We start from the raw sequence: 11,621 nt of genomic DNA, 5'->3' as shown, positions 1-11,621 counted from the left end.
TATGTTCCTTCCCTTGAATGCATGAAGCAAATAGAAATAAATAATTATAATATGTAAATACAGCTGGGAATTTTAAGTCTACCTCTGTGATAAAGATAAATTAATATATGTGTACCTACAATTTTTGCTATCCAAAAGAAAATATCGTATGAGCTAAATAGTTAAGGGAATTTTACGTTTGAATAAAGACCCTTATTAGAAGTCACCCATTATTTTGTTTTTCTAAAAAAACTTAGTTAAAATTTGTATATATGTAATACCATATATGCAAATAGCATTTCTGGACATATTCCTGAATTTCCAATGAATAACGCAGATTTAAAAAAATTCTTTTTTGAAAATACACTGAATTTGACCTTAGCACATCTTTAAAATTTTAATAAAATATGTGCTGTGAATAAACGTATAGTTAATGTTCCTGACCATTTCCTACTTTGTCACACTGAGCATAAATCAAGTCTAAGATTTTGTGTCTAAGATTTTTTCCATTGTGTCTGGATTTTTTTTTTTTTGGTTTTGACAGCTTTTTAATGTATTAGCAAAACTTTAATCAGTGTCTGGATTTTAAATATTTGATCTTATTTTCCCTATAAAGGAAAATTTGTTTATGTATGTACCATTTTTGATTTATAAATGTGAGTGCTATAGATATATAAGATCTTGGCAGATTTTTTAATGTGTAGAAATTTTTTTCATATTAACAGTTTCCTAATAAAGGCATTAATCCTAATTAATTGTATTTCCCAATTAATGAAATTGAAAAGTGGCTAACATTCAAGCTCCTTTACTTCATTTGTATTATGTACATGGACATGTTACATTATCCATACAGAAAGTAATGCTCTGAGTAGAAAGTTGATGATAAACATGTGGGCCAACTGTTCTCAAGGGCCCTGGTTCGGTCTATCTCAGATGAAAAAACAAGTATGATTGTTTTACCAAAAGAAGCATCTGTGGATGCTGTACTTACTGGATTTTTTAATGTCTCTATCCTGGGGGACACATAATTCCTTCAGAGAAGCTAGAACATATGTCCTCATGTTGGGCCATATACTCCTGTCAGTGTAACCAACGACTCAGTGTTCTCAGGGCTTTTTCTTGCCAGCTTGAATTAGAAAAGGAAAGACAATACTATAAAGTAGAAAAACACAGATTTCTTCCTACCCACACTTCAGCAGCCCCGTTTAAATCATGGGGTGCGGTTCAGCTTTGGTTCAGATCTGGACCCTGCTGTTTGGGGCTGGGTTTCTGAATTTCTTTATTCTATTCTGAACTCCACAGTGTCCAGGCAAAACTTATGACAAGGAATTGTGTTCTTGGGAAGCTACCAATGGAAGTATCACTATATTTGCCAACAGATTCAGTTTCCCACTTCAGGTGATTAAGGTATTCTTTTGTAAAGGTGTGAGAGACAGCAAGTTTGTCTTTGCTTTTTCCTCTTTTGTGCTTTTCATTATTTGATGTCAGCTGCCCCTTTTTCCTCCCTCATTACTAATTCTAGGCTTCTCCTGCTGATAATGAACTAATCCCATCAATTAGTATAAATGGACTAATGGAAGTTCCTTTGATTTCTCCTCCTGGGATTCTTCCTTTCCACTTAAAAAAAAAAAAGAAAAAGAAAAAGAAACTTTTCTTTTCCACTTTCTTAATTTAAAATTACTTCCAGTAAAAATACAACTCCAAGCTCTTCTAATCCAAAGGCTGAGACTTTCTGGTTAGGAGAAAAATTCTCATGCTGCGGTTTATTAGTGTGGGGGAAGAACACTTGGAAGATACACTCCTAAATTTTACCACATACAGAGTTGCTCGTTTGGTTATGTATAGGATGATTATCCATCACTGAATATTGATGGGTCAAAAATGATAATCTTGTGACTTTGGATAACTTGAGCTGTCTATTAAACTCTTTCACTCAACCCTACTGTGCTGGCTCCCAAAATTCAGTGATTGAAATTTTTGGTCAACTGGAAATAGTTTAAAATACCTATACAACTGGAAGGTTCAAAGTTTTGAAAGAAAACAATATCCATTTGCAGCTTTTCTCACCTGGTTCTTAATTCCTTTAGTAGGTCATGCAGATGGGATAGTACCTGATTTCTCATTAATATTTGCCACTTTATGGTAATATTATAACTGTGATCTTCCTTCCAACCCCATGAAATAGACAGGGCACGTATTATATCCATTTTACAGATGAAGACTCATAGAGGTTAAATGACACATCCACGCTAGCATAGCCAATGGAGAGCCAGATTAAACTCTAGGCCACCTGTATGCTTATCACATGCCTTTCCATTACATGGTAGTGCCAGCCACTGGTAATTTTGTTGGAAGACTTACAATGGGTGGTTATTGGCCTTATGGCTCTGTAGAAAAAAGTCAGGCAGAAACAATTTATTTGAATAGTTCCTTATAGATACATCACATAACCATGAACAAATGTCACTTTTCTGGGACCATGCAGGTCATAAGACTCCTCCATTATTGTTTCATGGTTCTGGCGGTTTTCTCTTTACCAAGTTTTTAACCAGAACTCAATTTTAAAAATCTGGTAAATCACCTATCTAATTTTTAGTGTTTAATATCTCTTATCTTTGATGAATTTCCAAAAAAAATTAAGGCTTTCCTATTTATTAATAATAAAAATTAAGCATTTTTAGTTCATGCCAGTGTTAAGCACTATAAATATATATACATATGTATATATATATATGTAAAACAACAGCTTATATACCAAGAGGGATGTGCTCACTGCTAATCAAAACTCTTTACATGAGTAGCTGAGTTGACCTCCCAAAACCCCATGAGGCAAGTGCCATTTCTACTCCTGTTTTGCCGCTGAAAACCTGCAGCAGAGCGAGGCGAAGTACTTTGTCCTATGACATAGCTAGTAATCATTAGAACTGAAATTTAAGCATGGATAATGTGGCGCTAGGGTCCAAGCTGTTAACCATGCTATCTACATATTGTATATTACTATATACTCTACTTTAACTTAGACAGTAATCTTAATAAATGCATGAGCTAAGCTTTCTCATTGCTATTTGAAATATCATGGAACAAAAGCTTAGAAAGTTTGAGTAACTTATCTAAAGTCATAAAGCTCATAAATACCAGAGCCATGGTTGACCTTAAGAGCAAATCCCTACAGTTGGTGCAGAATAAGGAAAGAGAACTGAGAATGGGCAATAGGTCAGTGACAAGACTTTTAACAACAAGCAGAAGAAATTGAATGGGAAGCTGAGGGATACACAGATAGATGAAATAATAATCTGAGTACAGACCGAACTGACACACCAAAGAGGGCAAGTTAGGTTGTACCTAGTTGTGTGTGTGTGTGTGACATTGTTCATTTAACGATATTTGCTTGGCTTGAATTTTGAGATACAAAAGTAAGAGAGTGGAGTTTTCTATTTGTTGGAATTGGCATTTGCTATTATGGAAAATTATATGGATAAGCAGTTCCAATTCAATTATGTAATATGGAGAAGTGGCCTTTTCACAGCAATTTCCATACTCCTGGGCATATGTGATATTTTTCCTGGTAGTTGGTGGGTACACATAGTTTTGGAGGGGATCTGAACATGTGTGCGTATGTGTATATGCATGTGAGTGTGTGTTCATGTGGGCATGTGCCTGTGTGTAGCTATGTGCAGCCTGAAGAAATGTAGCAACTTTTTCTTAGAAGGGTTCTTAAATGCATAAAATAAATACATAGGATTGCAGAAGAAATTAATTATATTGAAAAATTCTTATCAAAATATTTAAAAAACAAATTTGTGATATACCAATATATTTATTAATCCATTAAATAACAAGATTAATACATTAAATAACATCAGGTTTCATAACTATTAGTATTTCAAAGTTATGGTGAATTTAAACAATATAATGATGAGATAAATACAATATAATGTGATAGAAATATATCTGAAATAGGTGATTTCTAGTTGTGATAAAGTGATGTGGACTGTGAATACTGGTATGGTTTGTTGCCTACTTTCATAATTGAAAGAAATGCTAAATTTTAGTTAGAAGTAGTGAAGATAGATATAATTATTTTCCATTCGTTCATAGATCTCCTCATTGCGTTTGGTTTTTCAGGCTCTTAAGTCTCTTATTCTCCAATAGTCTTCCCTACTACTGCCTTCCTTTCATGCCATTGATTTGTTGGAGAAATTAGATTATTCGTTTTGAAGAAAGTCCCACATTCCATATTTTACTGATTACCTCTTCATGTTCATGTCATTTAAATGTTCTTCCATCCCCCAAATTTCTTCTGTTTCATTTACTTCCTGTAATTGGACATTTCTTCTAGAGACTTCTAGGTTTGTGTTCAGTTTTTTGATAAGAATACTTCACGGGGCACCTGGGTGGCTCAGTTGGTTAAGCAGCTGCTTTCGGCTCAGGTCATGATCCTGGAGTCCCGGGATCGAGCCCAGCGTCGGGCTCCCTGCTCGGCAGGGAGTCTGCTTCTCCCTCTGACCCTCCTCCCTCTCATGCTCTCTGTCTCTCATTCTCTCTCTCTCAAATAAATAAATAAATAAAAATCTTTAGAATACTTCACAGTACTGAGAATATACTGAGAATTTCCTATTGCATCACACAAAGAGGCACAGAATATCTCTTCTTTTTGCACTTTCAGTGTGTTAAGATTTATCAGTGGGATCATGGTTGGCAGGCTGATCCTTCATTATAAATGTCTGCATCAACTTTCATCTTACAGTTTGACTACTCATTGATAATCATCTGTATAGATTATTTCAGTAAAAGTTGCGAAATGGGGTCTAATTCTATAACTTCTTAAGTATTTACCAGCTGGGATTTAATTATTAAAAAACAACTTTTCGGAATGCCTGGCTATGTGGAGCATGTGACTCTTGATCTTGGGGTTGTGGGTTTGAGCCCCATGTTGGGTGTAGAGATTACTTGAAAATAAAATCTTAAAAAAAAAAAAAACCTAACTTTTCATCATCAACTACTTGGTAATCGTGTAATAGAGTTTATATAAGAAAAACAGGATAATATGTGATTCTTTTTCTTCCGTTATCAGTTTTCAGTGTAATCAATATTCAGTTTTTGCCTTGGCAAACACACACCTGCACACTATTTATCTGTGTGTTTGTCCGTCCATTAAAGTCAGTCATTTATCTTTGGATGCTCAAATTTTCCATTGAATGCCATTGAGAATCACTTCAAGTTGGTGCTAGTAAGGTTGATGCTTTTCTTCATTCCTTGAATATAAAAATGTCCTAAGCAAGTCTTAACCATTTTTTACCCTACATTGAGAATCAGTAATTTTCTCCATGGAGTCCTTTCCTTCTCGTGAGGAATGGCAGTGTTGATGCTAGAGGAGCTCATTGCTCGTGTGTTGTCATTACTTCCAGTTCTTTTCAGGAGAGTTAGAAAATATGTGTGTTTATAAGAGTATGATTAATCATTATTACATGCTAATATTTTCAAATCAAATTAAGATTACAGGGTTTGAAACTATTTTTTAAAATGTTATGGTTATGTTTCTTCTCTCATGCTGAAATATTTCTTAAAAACAAACGTAATTATTTATTTGCTTTATACTACAATATATTCACAATAGTTTCAAAATGAAAATACCAGTATTAAAAATAAGACCACTGGATCCATGGTAAGATTTTCTTGTGGTTTAACCTTTGAATATATGCTGTTAGAGATATATAGTCAAATATTTCCATGTAAAGTCATTTGGGCCATTCCTTTTTTGTGTGTGGACATGCTACCAACATGATCAACAAGTGCATCTGTTTCAGTGTGTATTCAGTTTTATAGCAACTGTTTTTTTTAAAATATGCCTTTTAAAATCAATTTTTTAAAATTAGATAACAACATTGACATGATTTCAAAGTAAAAAAGTATATAACAAGATGTAACTAACGACTGATCCCTGTCTTCTTCATCCTATTCCCTCCTTCCCTCAATATGTAACTATTTTTGTTAATTTTTGGTTTATCCTTTCATTGTTTCTATATGAAATCATAAAGAATTATAAATATATATTGATATCATCCCCCATCCCTTTCTTACAGAAAAGGTAGCATTCAGAAACACTGTTTGCATTTTGTTTTTCTTACCTACTATGTCGTGAAGATGACTCCATTTAGTATCTAGAAGTTTCTTCATCCTATGACTTCCCAGCCCATACTTTATTCAATCAGTCCTCTATTGAAGGATATTTTGTATATTGCTTTCCATTACAAATAATGTTTCACTCAAGATCTTTTGTATCTTTGGAATAAATTCCTGGAAATAGTATTTCTGGTTAAAGAGTGAAACCATATGTAATTTGGTCAATATTGTCAAACTCCCTGCAATAGGAACTGTGCAGTTTTGCATCCTCACTGGCCATGTACAGATGAGAGTGCTCATTTCCCAAAAAACATGTTTACCAATTTGGTAGGCAATTCTGAGGCAGATGTTCCATGGGTCTTACTTGGCAAAAACAGAGTTCAGAAATTATTTATGATAAAATAAAAATCAGAATGCTGCTCGTGACTGCCGTTAAAAAACTGATTAAACCATGACTATGTTCAATTTGATTTTGGAGTTGAAGAGGTGAATGTTTCTGTATTTATCCAATTTATGGGCAACAAAGATTAGTAATCCATGAAATCGGTTGTATTTGTGTGATGAAACTCTCCCAAATACCAAAGGTGAGGAAAGCATCACCATCTGCAGCACAAACCTAGGATTTTTAAAAAGAAGAAGTCACAGAAGAAAAAGGATGAGACAATATTATGGCACTTTTGGAGGTCTGATACTTGTTAGTTTAGAGAAACCATGAGTAGACATTTCTGCACTCTTATTATTAGAGGCCTGACAATTGGTATCTAGTTTATAAATGAAGGAAGGTATACCAAACAGAAAAGAACAATTATATGGACTTTCATATAATCCATTTGGTAACATTTAGAAGATAATAATGAGCAGACACCAAAGATTGTGGGGACAATAAAGGATATGCATACTGAGAACATTAGGAATGATAAAGTAAAATCTTAGTATTCCATTTTTAAGGGATAGGTTTTTGCTTTGCTTCATTTCACCTAGGCGGAAAAATTTATACCACTGTTTAATATCTACCAACTAACTGTTCCACTCATCGTCTTAGCATTTTGAGAGATTTTCTTTTTAAGTTCTACTAGAGCGTCTTGATGATATCTTGTAGATATCTTTTCTTTTACTTTGCCTTATTTTCCTTCCTGGTTCAGTTCTAGCCCAGCCTAGTTCAAGTTCCTGCTCAACATCTCTAGCCACCCAGCTCCATCAGGAACGTCACCCTGATCCTGGAGCTTCCAAAGCCATTTGTCTGGCCGGGAATTGCTGCCGCTCTCCATGGAAAACCCCAGAAATCCCTGGTGTTTTGAGAAGGTAGATTCTTGTTTTGTAGTAGCTGTCTCTGAACAAACTGACTGTCATCCAGAGTCGGGGCAAAGGATGCTGCCCGTATGAACTTTGATGTCAGGGGTGTGCCTTTCTGAACACCACTGCTTCCCGTTGCTTCTGTAACTCCAAGCAAGGGCTACATGTTCCAAGAGATTTCCCATTCAGAAGCACATTGATTGCCACCCTCAATCAGGAGCTTCTCAAGAAACTTGTGCAGCTAGATGCTGTTTCTGGTGTTCTAATGTTTGCTGGTGCTTCTACCCAGCTGATAGCCCATAGGGCTACATTATAAAAGATCTACCTCAAAAGACAGCTCTAGAACTTTTAATAAGCACCTCTACCACCTGAAATTCCTGACCCACCCTCATGGATTTGTTTGGTACACATCACCTCCGAGATTGCATTCTATTTTTATTTGCTATATGCCGAGAACTCTGAGCCTTCATGGTGAATCAAAAAGCCTAACACACATGGCTTGTTGCTTCCTAATCATTTTTACTTCTAAATCACTGTCACAACTCCCCTGTGGAAAAGGTTACACCTCTCTGTCTTGTTTCTCAATCAGTTGTGCGGGCCCTGCGAAATAACCAGAAATTACTTATTATTTTGTGTGCTAGGATGATTTGCTGCAAACAGGTTGGGCTAAGGTAAAGCTCTTGTCTTTTATACTATCATGTAAATCTTTTAGAAGGAAGCTCCTTCTTTTTATTGCATATCTTTCATAAAGCATGACACAGCACTTAATTTTCAGTGAAATGTCATAGAAACAGGATGAAAGGTTGCCCTGAACAGCGAGTATTTCATAGCACCAGAAATTATACTTTAGAGTCATCAGAGGACTTACTCTAATTAATAAGTGTAAAATTAACTCAATTAAAAATGATATGCTTGACTTTTATAAGGTAAAAGGGATAAATAGTCATTTTCCTTTAATGAAGATTCTGAAGAGAAAGGCCAGATTTAATGGGTCAAACCTCACTTTAGTTAGTGCATGGATAACATGCACTAATTTTTAGACACTGGATCTTAATTTCAAAGATAGTTCTCTGGGGCGCCTGGGTGGCTCAGTCATTAAGCGTCTGCTTTTGGCTCAGGTCATGATCCCAGGGTCCTGGGATCAAACCCCACATTGGGCTCCCTGCTTGGCGGGAAGCCTGCTTCTCCCTCTCCCACTCCCCCTGCTTGTGTTCCCTCTCTCACTGTCTCTCTCTCTGTCAAATAAATAAATAAATTCTTAAAAAAAAAAAATTCTCTGAGAAATGTATGGAATGTATAATATTAGAGCATTTAGTTAGTTGGAGCTCAGCAGAGTGTTATGAAGGCTGACTTTTCTCAATTTCCATTTGGAATCGATGAGTTATTTCCTCTTTACAGTGCAATACCAGGGCTTGAAAACTGTGTCAAAGTGTGTTTTTCAGTTACATTTCTTACCAGGAAGTAAGGCAAAATTTAATAATGATGCTTAGAAGTAGGGATTTAGGGGACCATCTCTTTGAGGACAAAGACAAAATGACTATGAAGACACTAGCTAAAAGCAGAAGGGTGAGGCCTGGGCTGACAGGAACTGATTTGTGGCAGCGTAGGACAGGGTAGTCTCAGAAATATAATGAATTCCAAATTGAAAGAAGAAAAGAAAAATATCATTACATTTTGTTTTTATTGCTTCTGGACCTTGAAAGTGCTCTGCATTGAAGAACCAGCCTATTTTATGGGCTCAAAAATAGAACTTGATTGGGCTCACTTATATTATATGCTTTTTTCTGTTATTCTAAATGTGCCCTTGGTTTGAGTTTTTATAGATTTTAGTAGAGACGTTCATGGGAGATGTTTTGAATACAGATTAAAATCTGAAATTAAATAAAAAAGAGCTCAGGGTAAGAGCAGTGAACCATAAAATTGAATAAGATAAATAACAATCAGATAAATTAAATTATAACTAAATTAAATTCTGTCTGGGAACAGAGATTATATGGAAGAGGGAATTGTAGGAGAAGCAGGAGCATGGCAGACAACTCACAAGGACTCCAGACATCAGTGTCTTCACCGTCTGGGCTGCCTTTGGTTTACCTCTTAATGTGTGCCTAGCCCTGCACTTAACTGTGGGCCTGAGCGATCTCATTATGTCTCAGTTGGACCATCAGACTAGTTTGCTTGCTGCATTTAGACAGCTCCTCAAATATTAATGGGTTCTTTGTAAATCAAGAAAGAATGGTCCACAGCCAAACAATGTAAGTCATGCTTTCCCATACTCGACCAAAATTGGTGGACCTAACCAAGAAATTACTTGAGGTAAAAGGCCTCTCTCTCTGAATCTGACATTGGAAAGCTTGGTTGGAGCGGGGATAGTGGTGATGGTGCTGACGATGGTGTTGCATTGGGGATTCAAGGAGCTGGGAAGTGTGTGGGAGTTTCATACACATTGTGTGGGGTGAGAATGGAGGACAGAACTGGGAGGAGAGAGGCTGTGCCCTGAGCTTTGGGTGCATGGCTACCCACTGTTTTCTTCTAAGCTTAGATTTTAGACCGCATTGACAGCCCATCCTGACTAACTGTGACAAGAGGAAAACTTGGGGTTCATGATTTCATTCTACTACAGGGTAGATTGTATCAGTATCAATTAGGTGAGGTGACCATTTTTTTTTTTTAATTGTTGCAGTTCTTTCTATTCTTAGAGATGTATTGGGAAGGAAACTGTTGGTTTTCTTTATCACCATTCCAATGTTTAACACCTACTCCTCAGTGTTTCTGCTCTTAGTAAGACATTTCTTACCTTAATTTTCTTTTCCTTGGTGGAGTAAGTTATTTATCGCCCTGTTTGTCAACATTCTTTTTACCTGAGGAGTTCTACTTATTTATAAAAATAAATATGCTTCATTTGGGTTAATAAATTCATTTAATATTTAAGGTTAATATTAAAGAAATGTGACACTATATCCCTGTTTGGAAATGATATTTCCTCAATTGTGATGGATATAGAATTTCATACTAAGAATCAGCTCTCATTTAAAGTAGGTATAACTGATGGTCTGTGTTTTTCATGAATATAGTGTTTATTAACGGAAGGTTTTAAATGTCTTAACATCATTTGATTAAGTACGTTATGATATCTTGTTTTGGAGGTAACTATAATTTCCCATTTCACTTATTGGTAACATTGGAATTAGATCATTTAAAAAAATTAATATACTCTTTACTCTAGCTAACCTGTTTTAGACTTATGATCCTAATAATAAATGATTTGAAGTTCCTCTCAATATTGATTCTTCCTATCAGATATATGAATACAGAGAATAAGCTGATGGTTGCCAGAGGAAAGGAGGGTGGAGGGATGGGGAAAATAGGTGAAGGGAATAGGAGATAGAGGCTTCCAGTTATGAATGAATAAATCATGAGAATAAAAGGCACAGCATAGGGAATGTAGTCACTGATATTGCAATAGCGTTGTGTGGTGACAGATGGTAGCAATGCTTGTGGTGAGCACAGCACAGAGTATAGAGAAGTTGAATCACTATGTTGTACACCTGAAAATAATGTAACATTTTGTGTCAACTCTACTCAAATTTTAAAAGTTATTGAAAAATATTGATTCTTCCTCAAATTTGGCTGACTTCAACAATGACATTGAATTTATAAAATGATACACTTCTTCAATTCAGACTACTAAGAGAGAAGACAAGAACAGTATTATAAGTAATAGTCACATTAATATGCTCTTAGTTTTATCTTTAGAAGCAGCATATTCTCCAACATAACATGCTGGAGAAGTTATGGACAATTAAAATTAGCAAGCTTAGGGCGCCTGGGTGGCTCAGTTGGTTAAGCGACTGCCTTCGGCTCAGGTCATGATCCTGGAGTCCCTGGATCGAGTCCTGCATCGGGCTCCCTGCTCGGCAGGGAGCCTGCTTCTCCCTCTGACCCTCCCCCCTCTCATGTGCTCTCTCTCATTCTCTCTCTCTCAAATAAATAAATAAAATCTTTAAAAGATAAAAAATAAAAAATAAAATAAAATAAAATTAGCAAGCTTAGAATATTAGAAATACTGTAGTTTATCTATGCATAGGGTAAGAAAAATTTTTCATTTGGCCTCCTGCTAAAACTTTGTATTCAAGAGAATTGAATTGTAAGAATGGCTGCTATTCACAGTTTTAAAATTCTGGGTTCCCTTTCAAAATTTGAATTTCATTGAAATGGTAGTGGTACAT

The sequence above is a fragment of the Leptonychotes weddellii genome, chromosome 5 (assembly GCF_054177405.1).
Source record: "Leptonychotes weddellii isolate Sample4059 chromosome 5, ASM5417740v2, whole genome shotgun sequence".
Taxonomy (NCBI): Eukaryota; Metazoa; Chordata; class Mammalia; order Carnivora; family Phocidae; genus Leptonychotes; species Leptonychotes weddellii.
The sequence above is the reverse complement of the archived record's forward strand: the minus strand, read 5'-3'. Positions refer to the sequence as shown.